At 45.2% G+C, this 26,419-nt stretch overlaps 1 long non-coding RNA gene across 2 annotated transcripts; it reads right to left on the bottom strand.

Annotated features, from left to right (window-relative positions):
- Positions 1-24,196: 24,196 nt before the first annotated feature.
- Positions 24,197-26,388, bottom strand: LOC119151835. Of its 2 annotated transcripts, none has more exons than XR_005105568.1 (3): positions 26,015-26,388; positions 24,713-25,103; positions 24,197-24,233 (listed from the first exon to the last, which is right to left on the bottom strand). It is a non-coding gene; the product is annotated as an uncharacterized LOC119151835 (long non-coding RNA). The 2 variants fall into 2 exon arrangements; XR_005105569.1 differs by having other exon boundaries at positions 26,118-26,387.
- Positions 26,389-26,419: the final 31 nt, after the last annotated feature.

The raw sequence follows: 26,419 nt of genomic DNA, 5'->3' as shown, positions 1-26,419 counted from the left end.
GCATATTGTCGGGGTATAAAAATACCTTCACCACACTCCCTACTTATAATTTTAGTCTAACGTAGCAGCCCGAGGCCGTCCAAATATCTGCAAACCCGCCACTGCCACTGTGCTCGATTCGTGCTTTCAGTAGCTTCAAACAGGGCAAACAGATCTTGAGCAAACCGGTGGTCTCCTCTAATGCCTTCTTGCAATTCCCAAAAAAGATTCCTCTCTCTAATTTCCCATTTACACTGTAAACACCCTAAATCTGTTCGCAAGGTATATACAGAGACCCACCGTACAAGTTTACAGAAGCCACAAGGTAACAGAACCCAGCCACATTCCCTTTGTCCACAGTCACAGGCATGTAAGGAATAGTACAGAGAGTTCTGTTCTCTAGTTCTGCCCGTAGCTGGTCACATGTATTCCTCGGGGAGGCCCAGATTGTCCTCTTCTGTAACAGCAGCGATGCCTCCAACACCGGAGGCTGTGTGGCTAGATGCCGCCGATGTAGCTCCCGCTGGCAAGCTTCCGGTACCAGTTTTATGATTACTGATATCAGCACGTGTCCATTTACTGGGTACCCATACTGGACCTGTAGGGGTGGAAACACACATATAACCTCGACCACTAAACAAAACAGGGACAGGACCTTCCCATTCCCCTGACCGCGGATTTCTATAATAAACAGATAATTCAGTTCTTGGGGCTGCAGTATTTACACAAGTAGCATGAATTATAGCTGGGGGTTCTGAATCATCCCCAAACACACACAAGTGATTGAGAACAAACAAGGTTCTTTGTAGACGCTCCTTTGGATCTGTAATGTCCTAAAATTTCTGCAGATAGTCCTTCAATGTCCTGTTTGTTCTTTCAACGATGGCTTGTCCCATGGGAGAATGAGATATTCCAGTTTTATGCTGTACTCCCCATGTAATAAGAAAATTCTGCAGAACTTGACTGACATAGGCAGGACCATTGTCCGTCTTAATCTGTTCTGGAACTCCCATGACGGCAAAACAGGCTGTTAGATGTTTACACACATGCAAGGCTCTTTCCCCAGGTTGCACGGTTGCCCAAATAAATTTTGAATAGGTGTCTACTGTGACGTGTACATATTTCAACCTGCCAAATTCAGGAACATGAGTGACATCCATCTGCCAGACAGACCTCTAATGCCCTCAGGCCTCGGGGATTGACCCCCATCCCTAGGCCAGGGCCATGGTGGCTGCACTGCGGGCAACTCCTAACAATACCCTGTGCCTCAGCATATGTCAGCCGAAATTGTCTTATTAATCCCTTAGCATTTTGATGGAACTGAGTGTGGGAGATCTGTGAGGCTTCACATTGATTGACGGGTGCAGTTCGTGTCAGGCTAACCAATTGATCTGCTCTGTGATTACCTTCTCCTAAGCCTTCCTGCCATTTGTGGCTTCTGATATGAATGATACAGTATGGCGCAGATCTCTGCTTTGTAGCTCGTTGAAGTTGCTGGAATAATTCATTTAGTTGTGGGTTGGTTACTTCTCTCAAAAGTGAATCCTCTATCCTTTGAGCTACTCCTGCCACATATAGTGAATCGGTGACAATGTTCAACGCCACCATGCGCCAGTTTGCCATAGCCCAACAAACTGCAAGCAGCTCCAATGTCTGTAAACTATCTGTAGGGTGGGCAACAATAATATGTTGCTGCCAGAGTTCCTTTTCCTTCCAGACCACAGCAGCCCGTCGAGTAGCCTTGCCTGCATCAGTGAACGCTGTAAGACCATCCCAAAGCGGAACAGATGAATGCTTAGGTATTTCCATCCATGAATACGTTCTCAAAAAGTGGATATCTTTCCCCTTTAGCTGTTCTCGTGATATCTGTCCAGAATATCCTAAGAGTGCCAATTGTAAAGCAACAGAGTTTCGCCAGGCCCATTCTAGGTCTGCTCCCTTCATTGGCAGGTGAATACTAAATGGTTCTTCCCCTGAAATAGCTATCATCCTATCACAACCTTTGCGAATGACTTCGGCTATTGCTTCCATGTGAGTTTGAACCATTTTCTTAGGTTGAAGGGATAAGAATATCCATTCCAAGACATAGAAGAGGTCATCTCCCCCTTTTTTCTTTTGCCACTGCATGATAACAGCAAAAACAGAGACAGGGCAAGAAACCACCAGTAGTCGAAGGGGGAGGGTAGCGTCTCGTCGAGCTGCCCATCGCGCTGATACTAGGTGCCCAAGATGCTGTATACATTTCCATTGGTCATTAGTGAGGCGAATGGATTTAGCTGCATCTGTGCCTTGTAAAAGAGGCCGTAGGGGAGCTAGATCTTCATTAGTAATGCCCAGAAGGGGACGTACCCATTGTAAATCCCCCATCAGCGTCTGCGCATCAGTAAGGGTTTTAATCTCAGTGACAATGGTGGTTTTCTGTGGCATTATTATGCTGTCATTAATCTTCCATTCCAGGTATCGAAACGGAGATTGTTTTTGAATCTTTTCCGGTGCCACTTGTAATCCTGCCCGCCCAAACATTTGCATAAGGTGTTGTAGGTTTTGTTCTGTAAAGGGCTGCGGTTGAACTACTAAAATATCGTCCATATAATGATGAATGAGAGCATGTGGCCCCTGTTGACATAAGGGCTGTAATGCTGCAGCGACGAAAAGTTGACACATGGTAGGACTGTTGCGCATTCCCTGTGGAAGGACCACCCATTCATAACAGTGAGCTGGCCGATTCTTATTAATCGCTGGCAAGGTGAAGGCGAAGCGCAGTGTATCTGAGGGATGTAGAGGTATGGTAAAGAAACAGTCCTTTAGGTCTACAATTAATAAGGCCCAGTGTTTAGGTATCATAGTAGGAGTTGGTAATCCGGGCTGGAGCGCTCCCATGGCTTGCATTTGTTCATTCACCTTGCATAAGTCATGAAGTAAGCGAAACTTGCCAGACTTTTTCGGTATAACAAAGACGGGGGTATTCCAAGGGCTAGTCGATGTCTTAATATGGTGAGCATTCAGTTGTTCTTGTACCAGCTGATGCGCTATCTGCAGCTTCTCTTGTTGTAGCGGCCACTGCTCCACCCAGACAGGCTCATCTGTAAGCCAGGTGAGTTTTAGGATGGGAGGCTGCCCCGCAGGGGCCGCTGCCAGAAAACCGTACCAGGGGTAGTTAACACAACTCCCAACTGAGTCATTATTTCGCAGCTGATGAGGGCAGAGATGCCATCTGGTAAAGGCAAAATCAGTACATGTGCTGATGCTATTTTGTCATCCACTAGAATAATGATTGGCTCCATGCTAGAATGTGGCAGAGAGACACCTCTGACGCCGCTGACTCCTTCTGCAGCCAGTCTAGTAGGCCGATGTCTAGGCCATACATGACAGGTGATGATAGTAACATCAGCTCCTGTATCAAAAAGTGCAATAAAAGTACAAGTTTCGTTTCCCCTCCGTAACGTGACTCTGGTTTCTGGGCGGTTGTTCATTGACATAGTGAAGCATACAAGTTCGTTTGTAGAGCCAAAGCCATTATTGCCACGATTCCGTAAAGAGTCACAAAGTGGCGCACATACGCTATCAGTGAAATTTCTCATGGGAACTAACTGAGTAATTTTACTGCCGCGCGGTATGTGGAGAGGTGGATACAATGTGTAAGCCACAATAATAATCTGTCCTGTATATATCAATAAGCCCTGGAATTACAAAGATACCCTTTAGTCCAGCCGAAGATCGGCCTAAGAGGAGAGCTCCAAATCAGTGACACGAGGAGTGTACGGGGCCAAAGGTCATGGTCGGAATCTTTTGCGGCGTTGTGTCAAACAGAGTGACATCTACTGCTGTTGCCAAGTCGAGTCTCAAGCTTCCCCGGGTTGCTGGGAGACCGAGGTCTGCGGTGGCGGGGTCTGCGGTGGCAGAACCACTTTTGTCTGCACGTGGCCGCCATTCGTGCTGCGCTTGTAGTTTCCTAGACGCCAACAGAATTTAGTAGCATGAGAAGTAGTTCGGCAATGTTCACACCATACAGACGCTGAGCAGTTACGGCGCTGATGACCTCTCCCCCCACAGCGAAAACAAGGTCCCATATAAAACTTTTGTGGAGTTCGCGGTTGCACAGTAGGTTTAAGTACAGCAGCCAGCGCCTGGGTATGGTTTTGCATGGCTGTGGGTACAGCAGAACTTACAGCGTTAGAGACGAAGGCAGCCTGCTGGGCAGATGCGCTGTGTACCATCTGCTCCAGCATGTCCTCCACCGTGGCCGCTCAGGGAAGGGAGGACAAAATAGTTTTGGCCCGTGGATTAGCATTTTCAAAAGCTAGCATCCGGAGCATTTGTACCTTAAGGTCCTCTGTCATATTGTAGGTTTGGTCTAAGGCTTGCACTAGCCGATTTACAAAACTATCAAAGGGCTCCGTCACTCCCTGTTTCACTGCCGTAAAGGAAGGGGCCTTACGGTCCAAGGGAACAAGCATCAGGGCGTGCCGCGCAGCCAGGGCAGAGGCACTATGCATTTCCATAGGAAACGTTAATTGTACCTTAGGGTCGGCATAAATGTGCCAACCTAGCAGCATGTTCTCCTTAACATCGCACAGGGGATGCCCCTGAGCCCTGGGCTGCAGCAAAGTCTTACGCACTTGTCGTTCCCATTCCTTTTCAAAAAGTAAATACTGCGCCGGAGTAAGAAGCAACCTAGCCAGCAAAGCACAGTCACCGGGTGTCATAATTTCCGAGTCAAACAAATAAGTCAACAAGTGTTTGACCGGTTCAGATTGTAATCCATATTGTGTAACGGCTTGTCGCAGCTGCTGCATAAATTTCCAATCAAAAGGTTGCCACACAGCGGCCGCTGAACCAGCAGGTAAAGCAGTAGGTCGCACCGGACAAGCAACAGCAGAAGCAGCTTCCCACTCTCCCTCCAATATAGCGTCCCTTACAACCCCAGACCAACGACCGTCGGGAGCGGCAGGGTGGAGGATAACACCTTCCTGGGTCAGGATCTGAACATCACGACCGGCAGTAGGCAGATGGCATTCAGTCAATTGCTGCTGTTGTTTAGGGTCCGGTCGGAGGGTTTGGTTTGGGGATGGGGGATCAGGGCAGGCGCAGGTGGGGTGGGTTCATTTTCTTTATCAGACTCCGCGTTCTCATTCAGAGGCGCACTCGGACCCGCCGTAGTACCCTCGTCCTCATCTAACAGGGGGGCGGCTCTCGGTAGCTGTCAGGGCGGCGCAGAGTACCCAATGCGGCAGCACCCTCCTGAGATGGTGTCGGGTTTAACAGCTCGGTCGCAGATTTTTTAATGGGCACAATTGTGCCTTTTGTAGACGGAGCGCCGAGACTAAACAACCGGGAAGACTGCGACTCGGCTTCCTGACCGAGGAGGTCTGAGGCAGCCATAGCCATTTTTTTTCCGCAACCAGGGATCCTAAATGGTTTATGACCTCCCGGCAGGCAATCCCCAAGTCCTTGGCCGATTTACTGCCGCTAAGGATCGCATCGCAAAGGGAATCCCCGACCTCTCGCCACTCAGTCACACTAAACAGCAATTGCGGGTCTTCTAAGTGTCCGTTTTCAGCCGCCCACCTACAGAGCTCATGGAGCTTCTTAGTGCTCACGCTAGCCTCTCGCTTAGCAAGAATATCAGTTAATAGCGTGAGTGCCGCTTCTCTTTCCATCATGGAGGAAAAAACGGTCTTACTGGTGCAGGTCCGCGCACGACATCAATGCCGGATTCAGACACCTCTACTCCTTACGGATGTCTTCCTCCTTGAAGTCTTCACAGCAACTCCCAATTTTGCAAAGCCCACTGTCGCGATGCAAAGGCAGAGTTTTTCCAGCAATTACCAGCTTTCCCGTCGTTCAGGCGCCAATTGTTGGAAGAAGGGCTCGCCGGAGTCAAGAAGACGCTCAATATGAGTTATGCATCTTGCTCAACTTTATTAGTTTCTAACGCTACTTATATAGAACCGATACACATGCACATTCGTAAAGCAGAAATATAATTGGTTAGTAGTCTCTAAACGCGCGCGGTTCTCACACGCCTAATTATCATGACTGAAATAAGCATTCTATCCATGTAGCTAATTGTGTTGCTGTGCTTCAGCCTTGTAGTTTGTTACTCCCTATTTTCCCATACCGGTCCCTATCTTCCTTGGCCCTGCACCTGCTTTCCCAGCAGCTGTAGCTTGTTACAGCCACGGCCTGTTGGCACAACATAATTACTTGGTCTCAGGATTCAGGAATAGCTCAAGGCCACCTTTCTTGTTAACTCCAGCACAGCAACTTCAGTACAATTCCGATTACAGGCCTATTCTAATACCAGGCCTGGATTGTGCAGATCTTCAGAGATTCTAAAGCCATGCTTCTTCAGCCATTCTTCTGCACGCATGATGCTGGCCATCCATGCAACATCTGTGGACTATTAAGAATATTGTATTATCTCGTGTCCAGAAATATACAGTGCCTTAACACTGTTGCACCACCATCCTCTGAGTTGTTCCCAGGGCTGATCCTGAGGATTTCTGCTTGGACTGCTGCATCAGGTCATAAGCCTCCTAACCCCATAGGAGTTGGCCCTTGTATTTCCTTAATAACATCATCTTCTGATATTTGATTGCAGCTCAATTTAACATTAAAAACACCAGGACAGCTGCATCACTGATTTAATCCGGATTCTGGTCATTTAACATGGATCTACAGCCTCTGCCACACACTCTTCTCACAAAGCCAGACAATCGCTGCCAAAGGTGAGGCAACACCTGTGCTGTCACTGGAGTCAAAGTGGGAAGAAAAATTCACTTGGAGGGAAGGTTCCAGGTTTGGAAAGTGTTGTGGCAGAATGGCCACTGCCTCTCTGTCTGGGTTTCCCTGACATTCAAGGGTATACAGGGAGAGGGCAGAAGTTCCTTTGGGTGGTGCTGGCAAATAATGAAATGTAAGTAATCATGTAATCACAAAAAGCTGCGTCCCTCCCCTTCCCCGCCCCCCCACCCCCCCCCAGCAGTGGTTGATACACACTAGGTCAACATTTTCCCAAACTCAGACATGATATGCCCTTAATAATTGTTTCTGTGAGGAAGTACATAAAAAGAAGGAACTGTATGTCCTTTAAATATTTTTACTCGTATTTTATTCTATTATACAAAGCCACATTTGTTTAAGGGTTAGATATATTTGTGCGCTCTTCATTGAAGCGTACATTAAAGTTTTTTATCAGTCTTGCTATGCACACATAGTGTGTGTAAAATGTTACTGTTACCATGTAACACAGTCTGCTTTAGCTTTACAACTGTATTTCTGATACAGTCTGGTTTAGCTTTGCCACTATACTGTTTGTGTCAGTGTAATTGCTACGGAGAGATTGCTAACCCACCCTGGTTGTGTAAAAGCTGTTTGAAAGCTACAATCACTGATGAGACCATTGTACAGGTAAGTAATGAAACAAACTTGGACTCTCCTTGGGCTCCCCATGTGAGAGAACTAAATGAAGGTTCAGTGATGGGTCAGTTGTAACTATATGGTTTGAGACACCTTAGAAGACTCCACTGTACCTGTAAGAAGCAGGCATGATGCTTTATTAACATAGTACCACCTGCTGAATGAATATGTATGATCATTCCGAGAACTGTAATACATAAACATGTGTGGACTATATACTTTTGCTTGAACGAAACATACGGCATGCACGTTAGGTGGAGCAATTCCCCTGTGCATCCAGTGCTGTTACAAGGAATGCCTGCTTCCTCATGCTACATCGTTTGAGTTTTATTCTTCCTGATTTCAGTGACGATACCACTGAATGCAAACATGGAATTTCACTGTGTGTAAAGACAAACTGAAAACCCCTTGATCAGAAGTAAGAGTCTACTGACCAGTGCAGTGGGATTCAGTCCACCCAGTGGCTGCTCCCTAAAGACAGAAAAAGAAGGAAAATAATGAAAGTACTGTAAAAGGGCACACCTCCATTCATCACTGTCTCACATTCCCATCAGGTTGTAGCACACAAGACAGTCTCCAGGAGTTCCCATCACAATTTCTGTGTTCAGCAATTAGGACCAATGAGAAGTAGAATCATTTCCAGCAGCCTTTCAGATTGTTAAAACTGAATGAAGGATGGTGAACAAGTAAATACACAGGATACAATTTAAACAGTCACATTCCATCTGTCAAGTACACAGTGAAAAATAATTCTATGGCTATATAGAACAATCTAAATATGTTTGGAGGCAAATCAAAATACCTGGGACTCAGAAAAAGACAGCTGCTGCTTTATCAAAGAGAGTAAGAATATTAAGATTATATATTTTTTTGAAGAAAAGCCATTTAATTGAAACAGAAATCTTCTGCAACCTAAGGAGTGGGAATGCAGGTATAAAGGGAAAGCAGGCAGTGATCTTCACTTGCTAAGACAACAGTAGGCACTCCTAACGCTCCAAAATCAGATCTGCAGCAGCCTATCTCTAGTAAAACTGAAAAATTAAAGGGTCAGGATGGAGAGAAACTGTCCGTTGGTCCAGTTCTGGCCTGCTGCATCTTAGATGGAATTTCCCATAAGAGATCTTGCAACTTCCAGAATGGAGATGACACAAAACATTGCAGGTATGTAGAGCCAAGTTGTGTACAAATTGCACAGCAAGAAACTGCCTGCCAACAACCCATTTCTCCCAGCCCAGGAAGCCAGAAGTTGAAAGGAGGCATTTGCACTAGGCAAGACATCATGATCATTATCTGTACAGGCATGTCAGCCCAACACTTGCAGAGACCACGTGTGGCTTGCAACAGGTGTACAGGCCATCCATACTGCAGGAGTGCAGCAAAACTGGTCAGGTGACCATGAGGGGCTGCAGCACACAGCTTTCTGATCATACAGGAAGGTACTGATCTGCCCAGATTAAAGGCTAGATTACAGAATATCCTGTACGCAGACTTAACTCAAGTACACCAGAACTGGGGTGAGCAGCTGTTGCCATTAGTCATTTGTTCCAATGCCTAGCTCCTCCCAGCTTCACCTGATGCTCTTGGGTTTCTATCAGGAAAGGTTCCAAGTATTTGATCCTTAACAAATCTCTTTATGCACTCATGGTGCTACAGCACTCGAATATCCACTAAAATTTTCTCCTTTCCACACAGGATTATCCTTGCATTCTGGCATCCAGAGCCCTTTGCAAAGTTTTTTTAAAGCTTTATGCTGTGGTGGAGGATTCCCAGATTAAGGCTTAAGAATCTCAATAATTAGAATAATCAGTTTTCTGATTGATTTACTTCTTCAGCAACACTGAAGCGTATGATAGATAAGCTGTGGAGGTTCAACACTTGTATTAGAGCATAATGAAAAACGCTTTGTAGGTTTTCCAGTCATTTTCAAAAGTAATTTGGTGAAATTTTTGGAAAAGCTATCAAACGATCAATTTGATCTCTTGTAAAGCACAGGAATGGAAAAACAGCGCCATTAGCGATTCAGTTTGTGTCAGTCCGGAAACACATGTGCTGTGGCACCAGGCATCACAGCAAAGAGCAGCTTCCCTATTTCCCTCCCTCATGATTCACATAAGGAAAAAGTTTAGACTTTAAAGTAAAAAAAAAGCACCCAATCTTCTGAAGACAAACTATCTCCAGATGAAATCAGAGACTGCTTCTCATTCATTCACAGACTGTTGGAGCAAGAAATCAAAACCTGCTGGAGTTGCCAGTGTGAGGGCCCCACAAGCACTCCTCCTAGCCCAGATTGCTGAGTCCAAGGTTGGTTTCATCACTGACAAGAGTGCAGAAAAAAAAGCTGTCTGCCTTCCCTTGAGAGCTTCTCTTAAGCAGACACTGAGCAGAAGCAGTCCATACAATTAATCTGGCTAAAAGTAGGTGGGAAGTGCTCTCAGGTGTCACATTGATTGGCAGCAATTCATCCCACTACCTTCTGTGAGGTGAGCAAAACTGCAGATACCCAGTCAGAGGCTGCAGCCATATGCCTGCACCAAAAAAAAGCATCAACTCTAATGGATACACTGCAACAAAAACCAGGGTGTCTTACATCCACACCTTCCTCTGTTCTGCTTTCCCTTTTCCCTACTTGCATGCTTACCATTTTGAGCAACGCCAGCACTGTCTTTCACCAGCAACACACAGCACCTTTCAGTAGGACAGAAATACTAGTCTTGAGCAGCGAAAGGGGCTTCACTCACCATCATGTGCCAATTGCAATGCCTTACCACCAGCTCAGAGGACAGTGGTAATTTGATTCAGATTGTGAGACTGGGTTTGGCATGTTTCCATGACTGCTCACCTGTACAGTTTATGGAAGCATGCATGACAACATCCAAGAGAAAAAAGGTACAAAAAAAAAATCTCTTCTTTGGTGCCTTCCTCTTTTCCGGTTTGCAAGGCAGTTCACACGGGAAAAGCACAGCACTCTACCAGTTGTTACACTGTTGACTGCTCTGCTTACTGCAGGCTTAGTCTGCAGCCCCAGTGGTTACCCCAGCTAGCTGTTGGCTGTGCAAACCTGCCCAGGCACTTGAGGTCTACAGGGAATTAGAAGGGCTTATTAGGCAGTGTTTTGAGGTCATTGGTAGCATGGTGGTAGATACCAGCTGGGAAGTATCTACCTAACTAGGCAAACCTGGGACAAGTGCAGGCAACCACTCAGACAGAGTTTCTCATCGGGGAAGCTGCTGTCCATGTGGAGGGCTGTGAATCCTGTTCCCCACACCCCAGGTTGGAGGAGCGTGCAGGCTCCACCTGTGCAGAGTATGCTCTGGTGTGGTAACCCAGGAACTGCAGGAGGAAGCCAGCAGGTTACACTATATTAGGAAGGGGGAACAAAACATGGATAAAACATGTATTTGAGGCTGAATTTGGTTTACCCGGCCAGGTTTTGGTAGTGGGGGGGCTACAGGGGTGAATCCTGTGAGAAGATACCAGAATCTTCCCCCATATCAGGCAAAGCCACTTCCAAGATGGACCTGCCACAACCCAAAGCTGAGCCCACCAGTGACTGTAGTAGTGCCTCTGTGAAAATGTATTTAAGAAGGGGGAAAACTGCTGCACAACAGCAGCCAGAAGAAGTGAGAACATGTGACAGGAACAACTCTGCAGACACCCAGGCCAGTGCAGGAGGAGGGATGTCCAGGTGCTGGAACAGAGCAACCTGGCAACCCATGGGGAAGCCCATGGTGAAGCAGGCTGTGCCCCGAGCCCATGGGGGAGGAGATATCCTGTCTGCAGCCCTGCAGGACCCCACGCTGGAGCAGAGGGATGCCAGAAGGAGGCTGTGACCCATGGGCAGCCCACACTGGGGCAGCTCCTGGCAGGACCCACGGACTTGTGGAGAGGAGCCCAGGCTGGGGCAGGTTTGCTGGCAAGACTTGTGGCTCCATGAGTGACCCACACTGTAACAGCCCATTCCTGAAGGATGGCACCCCATGGAACGGACCCATCCTGGAGCAGTTTGTGAAGAATTGCAGCCCATGGGAAGAACTCACATTGGAGAATTTCATGGAGGACTGTTTCCTGTGGGAAGGATCCCATGCTGGAGCAGGGAAAAAAAGAGCGTGAGGAGTCCTCCCCCTGAGGAAGAAGGAGCAGCAGAGACAATGTGTGATGAACTGTGTGCAGCCCCCATTCCTTGTCCCCTGTGCCATTCAGGGAGGAGAAGGTGGAAAATTTGGGAGTAAAGTTGAGACTGGGAAGAAGGGAGGGGTGGGGGGAAGGTGTCCTTAGATTTATTCTTATTATTATCCTATTCTAATTTGATTTGCAATAGATTAACTTCCCTAAGTGGAGTCTTTTTTGCCCATGACAGTAATTATTGAGCGATCTCCCTGTCTTTATCTCAACCCATGAGCCTTTTGTCATATTTTCTTCCCCTTGTCCTGTAGAAGGAGAGGGGAGTGATAGAGCAACTTGGTGAGCACCTGGTGTTCAGTCAAGGTCAACCCACCACAGAGGGATTGGAAGAAGAAATACCAAGGACTATTGGTACAAGGGTACAAACAGACACCACCTTGGAGAAGGAGGCACCACGGTCTCTGGTCACTTGTGGCAACAGGACATCACTTCCTCACATTTCCTCATACATACCAAGCAGCAACAGATACACAGGCTTGGTAGCGGATGAAGACTCACAAGGAGAAACTGCACCAGTTCCACACACTAAAAGCCACAAAAGGAAGCAGCAAGTGGTGGCAGTGGGTGGCTCTGCCAAGAGGCACCAAGGCATGCATTTTACCAGACTGATATACAGTCCAGGGAAGTTTGCTGCTTGCCAAGGTCTGGGAGAAAGACAGTCACAACTGGCAAAAAGCACAGACTATCTCCTACTTCTTTTCCATGTGGAAAATGACACAGTAAAATATAACCTGGGCAAGATCAGGCAGGATTTCAGAGCCTTGGGGTGCACAGGGGACAGGAGCCCAAGCGATCTTCTCTGTTTTGCCAGTCAGAGATAGAGATGCAGGCAGAAGTCAATGCATCGTGCAGATAAACACCTGGTTTTGTGGCTGGTGTAAACACCAGGGCTTTGGCTTCTACAACCATGGGACATTCTGCAATGAATACAGACTACTGGGGAGAGATGGGGTCCACCTGTCTAGAAGAGGAAGGAGAATCTGCACTGACAGATTGGCTGGCTCACACTCTAAACTAAGGAATTTAGGGGTGTCCAAAGCCATGACACTTGTGTACACAACAGCAACAGGGTGGATGACTGCACCTACCAGACTAGTGAGGAATGCCCCTCAACACTCCAGTGTTCTGCTAAAAAGGTGAGAGACTCAACAGTCCAGCTGAAGTGCCTCTATACCAATGCACATAGTGTGGGTAACAAACAGGAGAAGCTGGAAGCCAGTGTGCAGTTGGGAAGTTGCGATCTGATTGCTAACACTGAAACCTGGTGGGATGAATCACGAGTGGAGTGCTGCAATAGGTGGCTATAACCTGTTTGGGAGGCACAGATAAAGAAGGAAAGGTGGGGAGGGTTCCCTCTGCACAAAAAAAATAGATCTGTTTTTGCAAAACAGTGATAAACAGGTTGAGAACTTATGGATAAAAATTAGAGACAAAGCCAACAAAGAAAACCTCATGGCTGGTGTTTACTACAAGCCACCTGACAAAGGGGAGGATGTCAATGAAGTGTTCATACTTCAACTACAGGAAATGTCACACTCACAGGCTCTGATCCTGCTGGGGGACATCAACCACCCTGATATCTGTTAGAAAAGTACCATAGCAAGCTGCAAGCAGCCTGGAAGACTCTTGGAGTGCATTGGGAATAACTTCCTAATCCAGATGATAAAAAGTCCAACCAGAGGAAATGCATTTCTGAACCTGTTGTTCACCAACACAGAGGAACTTCTTGGAGAAGGACAGGTGAAAAGTAAAGTAAAGATATAAAAACTTAGGAAAACAAACCTTCAATTAAGGGACTGGTTTATAGGATCCCCCGGAAAAGCACCCTCGGGGATGAAGGAGCAGAAGACAACTGACAGCTATTTAAAGACATATTTCTTAGAGTACAAGAACTTTGAATTCCAATGTGAAATAAATTAGTCAAGGAAACAGGAGACTAGCATGGCTGAGTAAGGTAAAAATGAAACAGAAGAGCAAAATGCATAGGCAGTGGAGGCAGGGGCATGCACCCTGGGAATAATATAGGGATACTGCCTGGGAGTGTAGGGATGGGATCAGGAAATCACAGAAAAGGCGCAGCTGGAGCTCAATTTTGGCAAGGGATATGATACTAACAAAGACTTCTATGGATACATTAGTTAGAAAAGGAAGATGAAAGAAACTGTACCCCCTGATAAATGAGACAAGGGCTCTGATAACTGACATGCAGAATGCTGATGTACTTCTTGGGGAATTTTCATTGTACCTCTTGAGGTGAATTAAGCACATGTTTGTGCTTACATATATTTATAGAAAAAGAAAAAAATAACCATGCATTGGATAAAGTCCTACTGCTGTAAGTGGTTCTCTAAGCAGTCTGCAAGTGCCACCAGTCGATTCCTTACATACACTTGCATCAGCACAAATCCTGTGAGCATCAGCATGGGGCAGCTCAGCCCAGCCTTGAGTCCACCTTCCAGCCCAGCTCTGCTGCCCAAAGGTGGCCCCTGGCCACTCACTTTCCAGGATGCCTACAAGACAGTTTCTTATCTCTTCAGAAAGAGAAACTTCACTTTCATGGCCTTCTACAATGGAGTGACTCCATTGATGTATAAGAGAAGAGCAACTGGTATCATGTCTCTCAGATTCTGTAATGCCTTTGACACAGCCCCACACAACATCCTTGTCTCTACATTAGAAAAATATGGGTGTAATGGATGAACCATTTGATGGATAAGGAATTGGCTGGATGGCTGCATCCAAATTGTTGCAGTCAGTGGCTCAATGTCTAAATGGACATCAGTAACAAATGGTGTCCTTCAAGTGTCCATATGGGGTCCAGTGGTATTCAATATCTTTATTAATGACATAGACAGTGGGATAGAGTGCACCCTTAGCAAGTTTGCCAATGACACCAAGCTGAGAGGTGCAGCTGGTATGCTTGAGAGAAGAGGATGCCATCCAAAGGGATCTTGACAGGTTTAAGTGGGCCAACGAGAACATCACAAAGTTCAACAAGGCGAAGTGTAAGTAAGGTCCTGTGCCTGGGTCAGTGCAATTCCTAATATCAATACAGACTGGGGGATGAATGGGTTGAAAGTAGCCCTGCTGAGAAGCATTTGGGTATTCCAACAGATGAAAGCTTGGACATGAGCTGGCAATGTACGCTTGCAGCCCAGAAAGCCAATCATCTCTTGGGCTGCATCAAAAGAAGCATCACTAGCAAGTTGAGGGAGGTGATCATCCCCCTCTACTCTGCTCTTATGAGATCCCATTTGGAGTACTGTGTCCAGCTCTGGGATCCCAGACACAAGGAAGATATGGTGCTGTTAGAATAGGTCCAGAGGAGGGGCCACAAAAACGATCAGAGGGCTGCCTATAGTGGCAATGACAGAGTGATGAAGCAGTGGCACAGGCTGCCCAGAGAAGTTGTGGATACCCCAACCCTGAAAGTTTTCAAGGCCAGGCTGGACTTGAGCAACCTGCTTTAGTGGAAGGTGTTCCAGCCCACAGCAGGGGGTTTGGACTAGATGATCTTCAAAGATCCCCTACAACCAAATCATTCCATGTTTCTACAAAACAGAACATTATCTTGGAAGCCAGTGACACCAACCATACAAATAAGCTGGGGTTACCATGAAGGTCTGACAAAGAGTAGAATGTAGTATCAAAATTATATTATATTAAGTCGTGCACACTAACATATCTGCATATGGTGAAATATATAACAGTGGAGAATTCATCATGAATTCAGGTGCTGTTTATGAAGCATGCTAGCTAAACAATGTAATTTTGTATTTAGTTAATACTTATTCTGTATGTGTTTCTTATATTATCAGACACAATTTCAGTTTAGTTTGCACAGATATTTAAAACTGTCTTGAACTAATTTTCATATTGTACCATTCAAGATTGTGGGATGAAAAGTGTCCTTTCTAAATGAACTATTGTACATTTTATAAATTAATAAATATATCTGTGTACTACAGATTGCATATGTTTAATTATTCCTTTGATATGGGTACAAGATCAAGAGGATGCTAGTTAAGAGAATTTTTCTGACTATCAGAGAAGTGTCAGATTAGCCTGCGAAATTAAGCAGTGAACCAGGAAGTTAATTGGCTTTATACCTTTTATAAAGGCATGATCCTCATGCTCAAAAATAAAATGGGTTACATAAAATATGTAGTGATTAAATTTCTGGTAGCTTTAAGTAAGGGATTGGAATGACTATTAGTTATGGTCTGTGTTGCACTGTGCAATATAGTTAATCAATTGGTGTTATAGGCTTCAGGGTTCCTCGTGTGGCATTGCCACTAATGATCGTCACATAATTTATAATTTGTCTTTGGACTTTCGTGCTTGCTTTGCCTTCTGTTGGCATCATCAGTAGCTGTTGCATATTAAAGTTACTCTTTAATTAACCATGTAGTAGAAATCCATGTGGGTAAGCCACATTTAGAAATATTTCCTTTTCAAAATGTTTTTCACCCTAGGGTTTGCAAGAGTAAATACTTAAATTAAAACAAGTTGTTAGCATCTCTGATGTATTTTCCTGGATATTTTACTGCTCTTCAATAATGCCATTTTCTGCTAAAAAGCTTTACTGTCAAATATGTCCTTTTACATTAGACGATATAATAATGTACTGCTCATTTATGTGTTGTAATGAAATAAGCATGATCTAAAAAGGCTTCAATGAATTTGTGGTGCTGTGCATTACACATACCCTGCTGCTGGCACATTCATAAAACAGTAACACAAAAATGCCCTCCTGCATCAGGCCAGTGAACCATCTGCTAGATCTGTCCAAGTAGAATTAGGGTGCCACCTCCAAAAGCTGCACGAGATGCTCTTTAGGGACATCATGGTCATGTTTATGTTGGGCAACCCACACCTTACACTCCCCCAGCAACCACACAGGGGGCATGTCATTGCCTTATACCTTTAGAATTTATTTTGGACTTACTGTCCATGAATTTGTGTATCCCATTTCTGACCCTACTGATATTGTCTACTTCCCCCACCCTTGAGGCAGAGCATCCCGGAAGCTCACCACCTGCTTTCCTTTCACTTGACATCAAAGTATTGAATCCAAAGGAGGTCAGCAAAGATGGTGAAAGGACTAGAGGGCATGGCATCTGAGGAGCAGCTGAGGATACTAGGTTTGTTCAGCTTAGAGAAGAGGAGACCAAGGGGGGCCACATTGCTGACTACAACTTCCTAATGAAGGATAGCGGAGAGGGAGGTGCTGATCTCTCCTTTTTGGTATATCATGACAGGACATGAGGGAATGACTTAAAGCTGCATCAGGAGAAGTGCAGATTGCATGTTAGGGAAAATTTCTTTATCAAGAGGCTGGTCAAGTGGGCATTGCCCCAAACCTTTTGGTTTTCCAGAAGTATTTGGACAATGCTCTTAGATATAGGGTTTAACATCTGGTGTGCCTCACATGGCTGCCAGGGCATGGTGAGAAACAGCAAGAGAATTCCTCCCTGGCACCTTCTCCAGGGGAGCAGTGTTGCACTTATCAAGGTGAGGGGTTATTTTGGCTCTATACAATTGCACATGTCAGAGGTTAATTTTCAGACCACAGAAATTAGGGAGCAGAACTTTAGTGCTGTTCCTCACATGGCTGCAAGGACAGAGTGAGAAACTGCAAGCGAATTCCTTCCTGTCACCTTCTCCAGGGGAACAGTGCTGCACTTTCACAAAGTGAGCTCTGGTTCTGCATAAGTGCAGAAGGTTTTGGTCAATTTTCTCACCACAGGAAGAAGGGAGCAGAACTTTTGTGCTGTCACTCACATGGTTGCAAGGGCAGGGTGAGAACAGCAAGAGAATTTCTTCCTTGCACCTTCTCAAGGGGAGCAGTGCTGCACTTTCCCAAAGTGATTTTTTTGGGTTGTACATGATTGCAAATGTGAGAGGTCCATTTTGTTACTACAGAAAGCAGGAAGCAGAAGTTTTGTGCTGTGCCTCATATGGTTGCAAGGGCAGGGTGAGAAGTAGCAAGAGAATTCCTTCCTGGAACCTTCTCCAGGGAAGCAGCACTGCACTTTCCCAAGACGTGGTGGGTTTTTTTGGCTCTGCATGAGTGCAAAAGGTTTGGGTCAATTTTATCACCACAGAAAGCGGGGAGAAGAACTTTTGTGCTGTTCCTCACATGGTTGCAAGGGCAGGGTGAGAACAGCAAGAGAATTTTTTCCTGAGTTTTTTCCTGGTACCTCCTTTATGGGAGCAGTGCTGTAGTATCCCAAGGTGACTTTTTTGGGCTTTTAACCATTGTAACTCTGAAGAATCAATTTTATCACCACAGAAAGCAGGGAGCAGAACTTTTGTGCTGTTCCTTACATGGCTGCCAGGGCATGGTGACAAGTAGCAAGATAATTCCTTCCTGTCACCCTCTCCAGGGGAGCAGTGCTGCACTTTGCCAAGGTGACTCTTCGGGGCTCTGCATGATTGCCAATGTAAAGGCGTCCAATTTCTCACCACAGAGTGCAGGGTGCAGAACTTTTCTGCTGTGCCTGACGTGGCTGCAAGGACATGGTGAGAAGCAGCAATAAAATTCTTTCCTGGAACCTTCTCCAGGGGAGCAGCGCTGCACTTTCCCAAGCCATGTTTTTTTGGTTCTGTATGAGTTCAAAAGTGCTGTGTCAATTCTCTCACCACAGAAAGCAGGGAGCAGAACTCTTGTGCTATGCCTAACGTGGCTACCGTGCACGGTGGGAAGCAAGAGAATTCCTCTCTGGTACCTTCTCCAGGTGAATTTCCCAGTTCCCAAGAGACTCCTGGTGCCAGCTGCAAGGGGGCTCCCAGCCGAAGGGTGGGCCTGGGCGTCGTTGGGGTGGGAACTGGTGATGTCTCCTTTCCTTAGTCACGTTAACACTTTGGAATAACAATTAGATACTTTGCTTCTATTGTGCTTTTATCATATCGCTCACAATAACTGCTACTGTTTCCTTTTATTGTATTGCATGCTATTTTCCTTTATTTTATTGTAATATAAGAAAATGCATTTGATATATTCCATTATTTGATAGATTTGTTTATATTTGATCTGGAGTTCATCTTTGCTGTGTATCCAGTCAGTCAGCAAAACATAATTCCGTGTAGTCGGCAGCATATGAAGTAAAACTCCGTCTATTTAGGAAAAAAAATGTTCCTCGACTTGCTATTGGCAGGTGGGAACCATTGCCTTACGGTGTTTGGGCCAGAGTGGTCTGATGGTGCTGGGCAGTTGGGCCATGCCAGGGACAGAGGGACGGGGGCAGGGGAGGGGGTGGGGGGAAGGGGTTTAGGGACAGATGGGAATCGATGAAGGTTTTTAGGGATGGACCAGGGTGTGTGGGGGTGGGTGTAGTGGGGGGAGGTGGGGTGTGGGGGTTTAGGGTGGGGGTGAGGGGATATGGGGGTGTGTGTATCGATACACCAGGGTGGGATTGAGGCTGTGTGTGTTATTTAGAAGACAGAGTGGGGAGTCTGGGGGAAAGGTTTTAGGCATGGACCAAGGGTGTGGGAGGGACTTTAGGGCTGGACCAGGGTCTGGGGGAAAAGTTTTAGGGACAGCGCGGAGAGGTGGAGGTGGGGGATGATTTCATGAACAGCCTGGGGTGGACGAGGGGGTCAAGGGAAGCCTCTCAGGGTTGTTCGGGGGGAAGGATTTTAGGGATGAATGTGGTGTGCGTGTGGAGGTTTGATGCCACCGTATAGATTCCACTGTATATACGTTTATGTCCAGGGATTCTGTTAAGGGAAGGCTGCTGGCTTGGCAAAGGGACAAGATGTCTGAGCTCCCCAGTTACCACGCTCTGATTTGGTGTTTAGCTCTATGTTAAACACACCTGTGCACAAAGGTTAGGCCAAGCTGACTCTCTAAAGCTGTTAGAAGTGACATATTAAGGGACCTCTCATCCAGGGAGTCAGTCTTGGGAAGGATGGGGAACAAAGAATGGATGGGGAAAAGATCTCTGTTCTCTTCAGTGATGCAGAAAGAGCCTCCAGGTGAGGACGTTGTGGCCGCAGGAGGAGACAAGCCGACAGAGTGCTGCGATCTGCAGAAAGTTGGTTGGAAGTCAGACAAAGGTAATTGTTGTGGGGGGAGATCATGACCTCTGACTCGGGTAGCCCCCCGAGAGAGGGCAAGCCCCTGCTTGGGGAGTATGGGGAGCTAGTAAAAATCCTCAGCAGTGCTGTCTGAGGGTGTGTGCTAGTTTGCATTAGAAGCAAGAAGCTTGTAACCCATCCCGTGCCTGACTGAAAATGCATGTGTAATGCACTTATGAGAGTGCAAGTGCTCTGCTGTCCATAGTGCGTACCCTCGAGTACCTGGGTGAGCACGCTCAGAGGAAACATTCCCCCGTGCTCCCAGCACTGTCATAAAGAATGCCGGCCTTCTGAAACTTCCAAGCAAGTCTTAGAGAGTTTTTCTCCATGACCGACTTTATGGTATCATTCCCACCATACTAGAGAAAGCAAATCTTTTTTTGTTTGGTGGTGAAAGCAGCTTGGGGAGTGTCACTGAAGTGCAGCACCTTTTTTAACCTCAGGTCTAAAGTGCCACCGGTCCTACCGTGGAATACATCCTTCCTCAGGCTTTCACCAAATGGAAAGGATGCATCAAACCGACCCCACAAAGTCGTCCTGCGTTTTTTTTAATCTTTCCTGGAATGCGGGGACATGACCCTGCTGGGCCATCTGTGCCACCTGCCTGGGAGCCAAGATGGTGCCTTTACATTCCAGGCTAAGAACTTACCTTCTTTTTTTCCTTTTCAGTGACTTTAGAGCCATCCTTATGGAGGCTGTGTTAAGCTGGTTTACTGCACAGCTGGTGGCCGGTGGAGGGAAACGGTAAGCTCTGCTATTACGTTTGGTGTTTACTTGTTACTGTGTCGCTCATTTAAGTGATCTCATGCCCTGGCAAGCAGAAGCTATCACTCCACTTTAGGCCTTGGTCTAATAGTCATGCAAAGCAATATTGAAAGTTATTCTGAGATCTGGAACAGGTCCCAATATACATTTTATAAAAGTGTATCTTGGCTGCTATTTATCTTTGTATGGTTTTTTTTCCCATTTCTCCAGACTGTTGAAGCTCTGAAAGGCGCTGATGAGCTGCTCTCCCTCAGTTTGCTCCTTTGCCTTTGGGGAGTGCAGTTCATGTTTTCTTCATGGCTTTGCAGAGGAGAAAATCCATAAATACACCACCTTGCTTGAATTGATCTTGCTGGAAAGTGGTCGAAAGCTTATTGCTGCCCCATCTTGCAAATGGCATACATTCTGGTTCTCATTTGATGGGCAACGTGTCGGCTTGTCAGATAACTGTAGAACAATTCAATTGCTCAAAGCAGCCATGCTGATAGGGAGAGCTTACGTACCTCATTGCACGAAGCAGTTCTGTGCTTTTTTCCCTCTGCATGTTTCTGTGCAGACGTGGGCATGAAACTCAGGTGTCTTTCTGTGCTGTAAGTAGGACTGATGACAGCTTTTCATTTCATTCCAAGTAGAAGGTAAACAAAGATTGTGCCTGCAAAAGAATTTGAGCAGCTGGCATTGTTTCCCAGAGCGAGCATCCAAGCACTGGGGAGCAGTTTGCAAGATCAGAACCTGGGCCTGCTCTGGGTGGTAAACCCTCAGGAGAGGTAAGAGAAACCGCACTTTTTTCAATACAGATCTAGTTCCCTTAATATTTTGAGCAGCAGAGGAGGGTGAGACAGGGCGGTGTGGTGGCAGGAGAGGGATGGGAGAGGGACAGAGGGATGCAGAGAACAGAGATAGAGCTGGGCAGGGAGAGGAGGAAGGAAACCCCTGCTGAGGAGCCAGCACAGGGAGTATTCGTATGTGCTAGATTTCATCACACTGGCATGTTTCCACAACAAAGACTCCAAAGTTACCCAAAGAAGCAAGGAAAAGAGCAACTGGTAGCAGTGATGGCAAACACGATGGAGTTCTTGGTAGCATGAGGAAGCAGATAACTACTGTAGGAAGTTCTGCGACATACCCTGATGGAAACAAATCTCTGAACCATTTACGGCAGCTATTGCATAATTTTTATGTCTGTCTGACTATCTATCAATCGATCAATCTTGCAGAAGACCAAGTTGCAAGATCTTGAGAAACATACCTCTGCTCCTGGTAATAATACTTAACCTTAAGACTTAACCTTAAAACTTAACCTTAAGACTTAACCCTAAGACTTAATCTTAAGACCTAACCCTAAGACTCAACCTTAAGACTTAACTCTAAGACTTAACCCTAAGACTTATCCCTAAGACTTATACCCTAAACCTTAATCCTAAAACTAAACCCAAAACCTATCCCTAGGACCTAAGCCTAAGACTTAACCATAAGACTTAACCTTAAGACTTAACGCTAAGACTTAACCCTAAGGACTTAAACCTAAGACCTAACCCTAAGTCCTAACCATAAGACTTAACCTTATGACATAACCCTAAGACTTAACCCTAAGAATTAATCTTTAGATTTAGCCCTAAGACTTAATCCTAAAACCTAACCCTAAGACTTAACCCTTAGACTCAACCTTAAGACTCTAACCTTAAGTCTTAACACTGACTTAACCCTAAACCTTAATCCTAAGACTTAACCCAAAACCTAACCCTAAGACTTAACCCTAAGACTTAACCATAAGACTAAGACCTAACCATAAGACTTAACCCTAACACTTATCCTTAACACTTAACCCTAAGACTTTATTCTAAGACCTAACCCTAAGACATAACCGTAAGACTTAACCCTAAGACTCATCCCTAGGACTTAACCCTAAACCTTAATCCTAAGACTTAACCCAAAACCTAACCCTAAGACCTAAGCCTAACACTTAACCAATAAGACTAAACTCTAAGACCTAACCATAAAACTTAACCTTAACACTTAACCCTAAGACTTAATCTTAAGACTTGCCTTAAGAATTTATTCTAAGACTTAACTCTAAGACTTAATACTAAGATTTAACCCAAAGACTTAACTCTAAGACTCAACCTTAAGCCTTAACCATAATACCTAAACCAAAGACCTAAAGACCAAACACTAAGACTGAACACTAAGACTTAACCCTAAGACTCAACCTTAACACTAACCTTAAGACTTAAAACTAAGACTTATTGCTAAGACATAACCCTAAGACTTAACCTGAAGACATAACCTTAATATTTAACCTTAAGACTTAACCCTAAGACTCAACCTTATGACTTAGACCTAAGACTTAACCTTAAGACTTAGCCCTAAGACCTAACCTCAAGACATAACCCTAAGACCTAACCTTAAGACTTAACCCTAAGACTTAAGCTTAAGCCTTGACCTTAAGAATTAAATATAAGACATAACCTTAAGACTTAACCGTAAGACCTAACCCTAAGACTTAACTCTAAGACTTAATACTAAGATTTAACCCAAAGACTTAACTCTAAGACTTAACCTTAAGACTGAACCCTAAGACTTAACCCTAAGACTCAACCTTAAGACTCATCCTTAAGACTTAATCCTGAGACTTAACCCTGCACCGCGGCAGTCCCGGGACAAACGCAGCCGCATTCCGTAATACGCATCCACAGTCACAGACCCCGCCACGAGGCGTCAAGCCGATTCTGCGCATGTGTTGCTCTTAGCTTGCCAGAAATGCTACTACGCATGCGTAAAAGCCGTTTCGCAATACGCATACGTAGGCACAAACCCCGCCCCTAGGCATCCAACAGATTCTACGCATGCACTGCCCTTAGTTTGCCAGTAACGCTACTACGCATGCGTAAAAGCCGATTGCGTAATGCGCATACGTAGCCACAAACCCCGCCCCTAGGCGTCAAGCCCATTCTGCGCATGCGCTGCCCTTGGTTTTGCCAGAATTACTTCTGCGCATGTGTAAAAGCCGATGTTGTAATACACACGCGCCGCCGGAAACCCCGCCCCTTTAGCATCAGGCCGATTCTACGCATGCGCTGCCCTTAGTGTAGCTGGAATGACCCTGCCGTCTAGCGAAAAAAATTGGGTACTGCAGCCGCCCGGTTGGTAGCTTGCTGCTGCTGCCACCTGGCGGCCAAATATAGGTACTGCAGCCTTGGCGCTATGCATTCGCGGTGGCGCCTCCCCATTCGCCGTTGCCGGCCATATATAACGGCATCGCGATCCCGCGCTGCCTCCGGGGTGGTGCTGCGGTACCCGCTGCTGCCCCTTGGTAAGGAGGCGCCACTGCCGTCCCTCGAGGACGTTGCCAGCGCACACTGGGCACGGGAGTACGGAATTACAGCACCGCTGCAGTCCCGGGACAAACGCAGCCGCATTCCGTAATACACATACGTAGCCACACACCCCGCCCCTAGGCGTCAAGCCGATTCTGCGCATGCGCTGCCCTTAGTTTGGCAGTAGCACTACTACGCATGCGCAAAAGCCGATGTTGTAATACACACGCGCCGCCGGAAACCCCGCCCCTTCAGCATCAGGCCGATTCTGCGCATGCGCTGCCCTTCGTTTGGCTGGAGCCCTGCTGCCGTCTAGCGAAAAAAAAAAAACCGGGTACTGCAGCCAGTCTATCTAACATAGACTGCAAAGTTTATTATATGAACGGAATCAATAATGGAATTCTTCCCAAGGCCCATTAAGAAGTTGTCTGGCTTCACATCTCGGTGGATGAAGTTCTTAGAGTGAATGTATTCAATTCAACTAGTCTAGATAAAGAAAAAAAAGTCACTCAAGAGAGACTAGGCATACACTTTTTTCCTTATAAAAACACTAGTTGTCTTAACGATAAAAGAGGTAATGAAACTTTTTATTGTAAAATATAAGGGCATTGAAGAGAACATAATTCTATAGACAATACATAAACCTCTCCAGCTCTTTCCCTGTGTCTATTTTACATTTGTTTCCAAAAACTTTCTCGGGCAAATTTCTTTTGTCTTTGAGCAGTGCAACAGATGGTTTGCAAACAGCGCGAGTCTGGTTTTTAAAAATCAATTAAGACTTTGTAATCACTTTAGATGGGGTACTTTGTATTTAAGAGAAACAAAACCAATTTTGAGTCTTTTCTTTAATGATACAGGCTTATTCACCTCTAAATTACGGAAACAAGATATTTGATTCTGATCTCTCAAGGAATTTTAATATTCCAACATACTGCACTGTCAAGATCAACAAAGCAGTTTCCTACCATTTGGTCAGCGAGTAATAGGACTGTCTCGAGACTAAATTTCCTTGAACAAAAAATGAAGAGATCTTCAAGACTCAGTTCAAACGGCTCCATCACCATTAAATCGTAGTCCCCTTCAGCTCCACACCACTTAATTGTAGGAACGCTCACTAGAAGAAACGAAACAGTTTATTCAGTATAACAATTTGATTTATATACAAATCTTCAAGGTTCCTAAGATGAATTCTAAGAGGGTCAGGACTGTGAATGTTTGTACTCACAGTGAAGCTCAATATTTTATGCAACCTTCAGCCAAGAAAAAGGTGAAAAACTCACCATCGCTGAATATTTCGCCATCTGTAAGGTGCCCATCCTTAGCATAAAGGACTCCAAATTTAAAATTCACAGGTCCCTGAGAAATCAAACCAAATATTATAGGATAAACAGACAATCAAACAAAAGACCTAAAATGTTTCCTCTAAGGACTTTTATATACATCTTTTGTATACGACCTACACATGAGAATATACACTTCATACCAGCTCCATTACATGCTCAGGTAGCAGATACCTAATAATTTACTTTTGATCATAGATTACGAATTTTATGATATTACTAACTTGGTCATCTATTAATACAATATATTATGCTGGTGTTTAAAATGATTTTTGATCTCATATGTTGCACAGAAATACCACAGAATCCAGAAACTACCCTTTGAAGTGAGCAACAGCTCTTCAAACTCTACCATCAGCTCTTTGATGAACAGCTGTGAGGGAAACAGCTTCTTAGAGACTTGCAGGCTGAACCAAATTCTCCTCTAGAATGGATCCCAAGTACTTTTTGTGTCCTTTTATGTCTCTCTATCTGTGGATATTTAGGTCTTTCCTTCAGTTACTAGATTTGTGAAGTTTTTAGCCTCAGATACTCTGCTGCTTGTTTTTCTCATGTGTTTCAGGACACCTATCAGACTGGTACAATGTATTCAGTGATATGAGACAAAGAGTTCAGACTTCTACACTAGCTTCATCAGTTTGGTGGGTTTTGCCTCTGGAACTTCCATAGTTACCTCATTACTCAGTGTTTCCTTCACAGCACTGTCGCCCTCCAGCAAACACATCTATGAACTTAATCTCAATATTGTGACATCCAGGTTTCTGTCACAACTCCCAGAACTTCAAGTTTTATTTACTTACATAAAATTTATACCCTTTCCCACATCAGAGTAACTAGCATAAGTGTCTCTATTGGAGTGTGTTGGTAAGTACACTAAGAGGTTGTACAAGTTTAATATTTTAACTGAAGGAACAATGAGGTACTTACACGGCAGACAACAACTAAATTCTTCTACTCTCCCCTTTCTGTAATAGTTAGTTTCAAAGTAGCTGTCGCCGTAATCTCTGAGAAAATGTAGAATCTTTCTTACCGAGAGAGTTGCCTGTGTCTGAACCGTGTCTTTTCCTGGAGAAAGATTTTACAGATGAATCTGTCTGTTCTACAGATTTGTTCACAGGCTCAGCTCCTGAAGTGAATTGTCTCTCTTCCGTCTCCAATGTCCTGGATTCACTTTTAACACTAGTATTCTCCTTAAAAAAACACACAACACAACAACAAAAGAAATAAAACCAAAGATCACTCAATGTTATCTTATAGTAAAACTAATATAAAACCAATAAAACAAAATAAAAGCTATTCTTCTCCAAAATATCCTCTCCAAAAGGGCGTCTA

Source organism: Falco rusticolus, chromosome 7 (genome assembly GCF_015220075.1).
Source record: "Falco rusticolus isolate bFalRus1 chromosome 7, bFalRus1.pri, whole genome shotgun sequence".
Taxonomy (NCBI): domain Eukaryota; kingdom Metazoa; phylum Chordata; class Aves; order Falconiformes; family Falconidae; genus Falco; species Falco rusticolus.
Note: the sequence above shows the minus strand (reverse complement) of the source record. Positions and strands in the feature narration are given on the sequence as shown.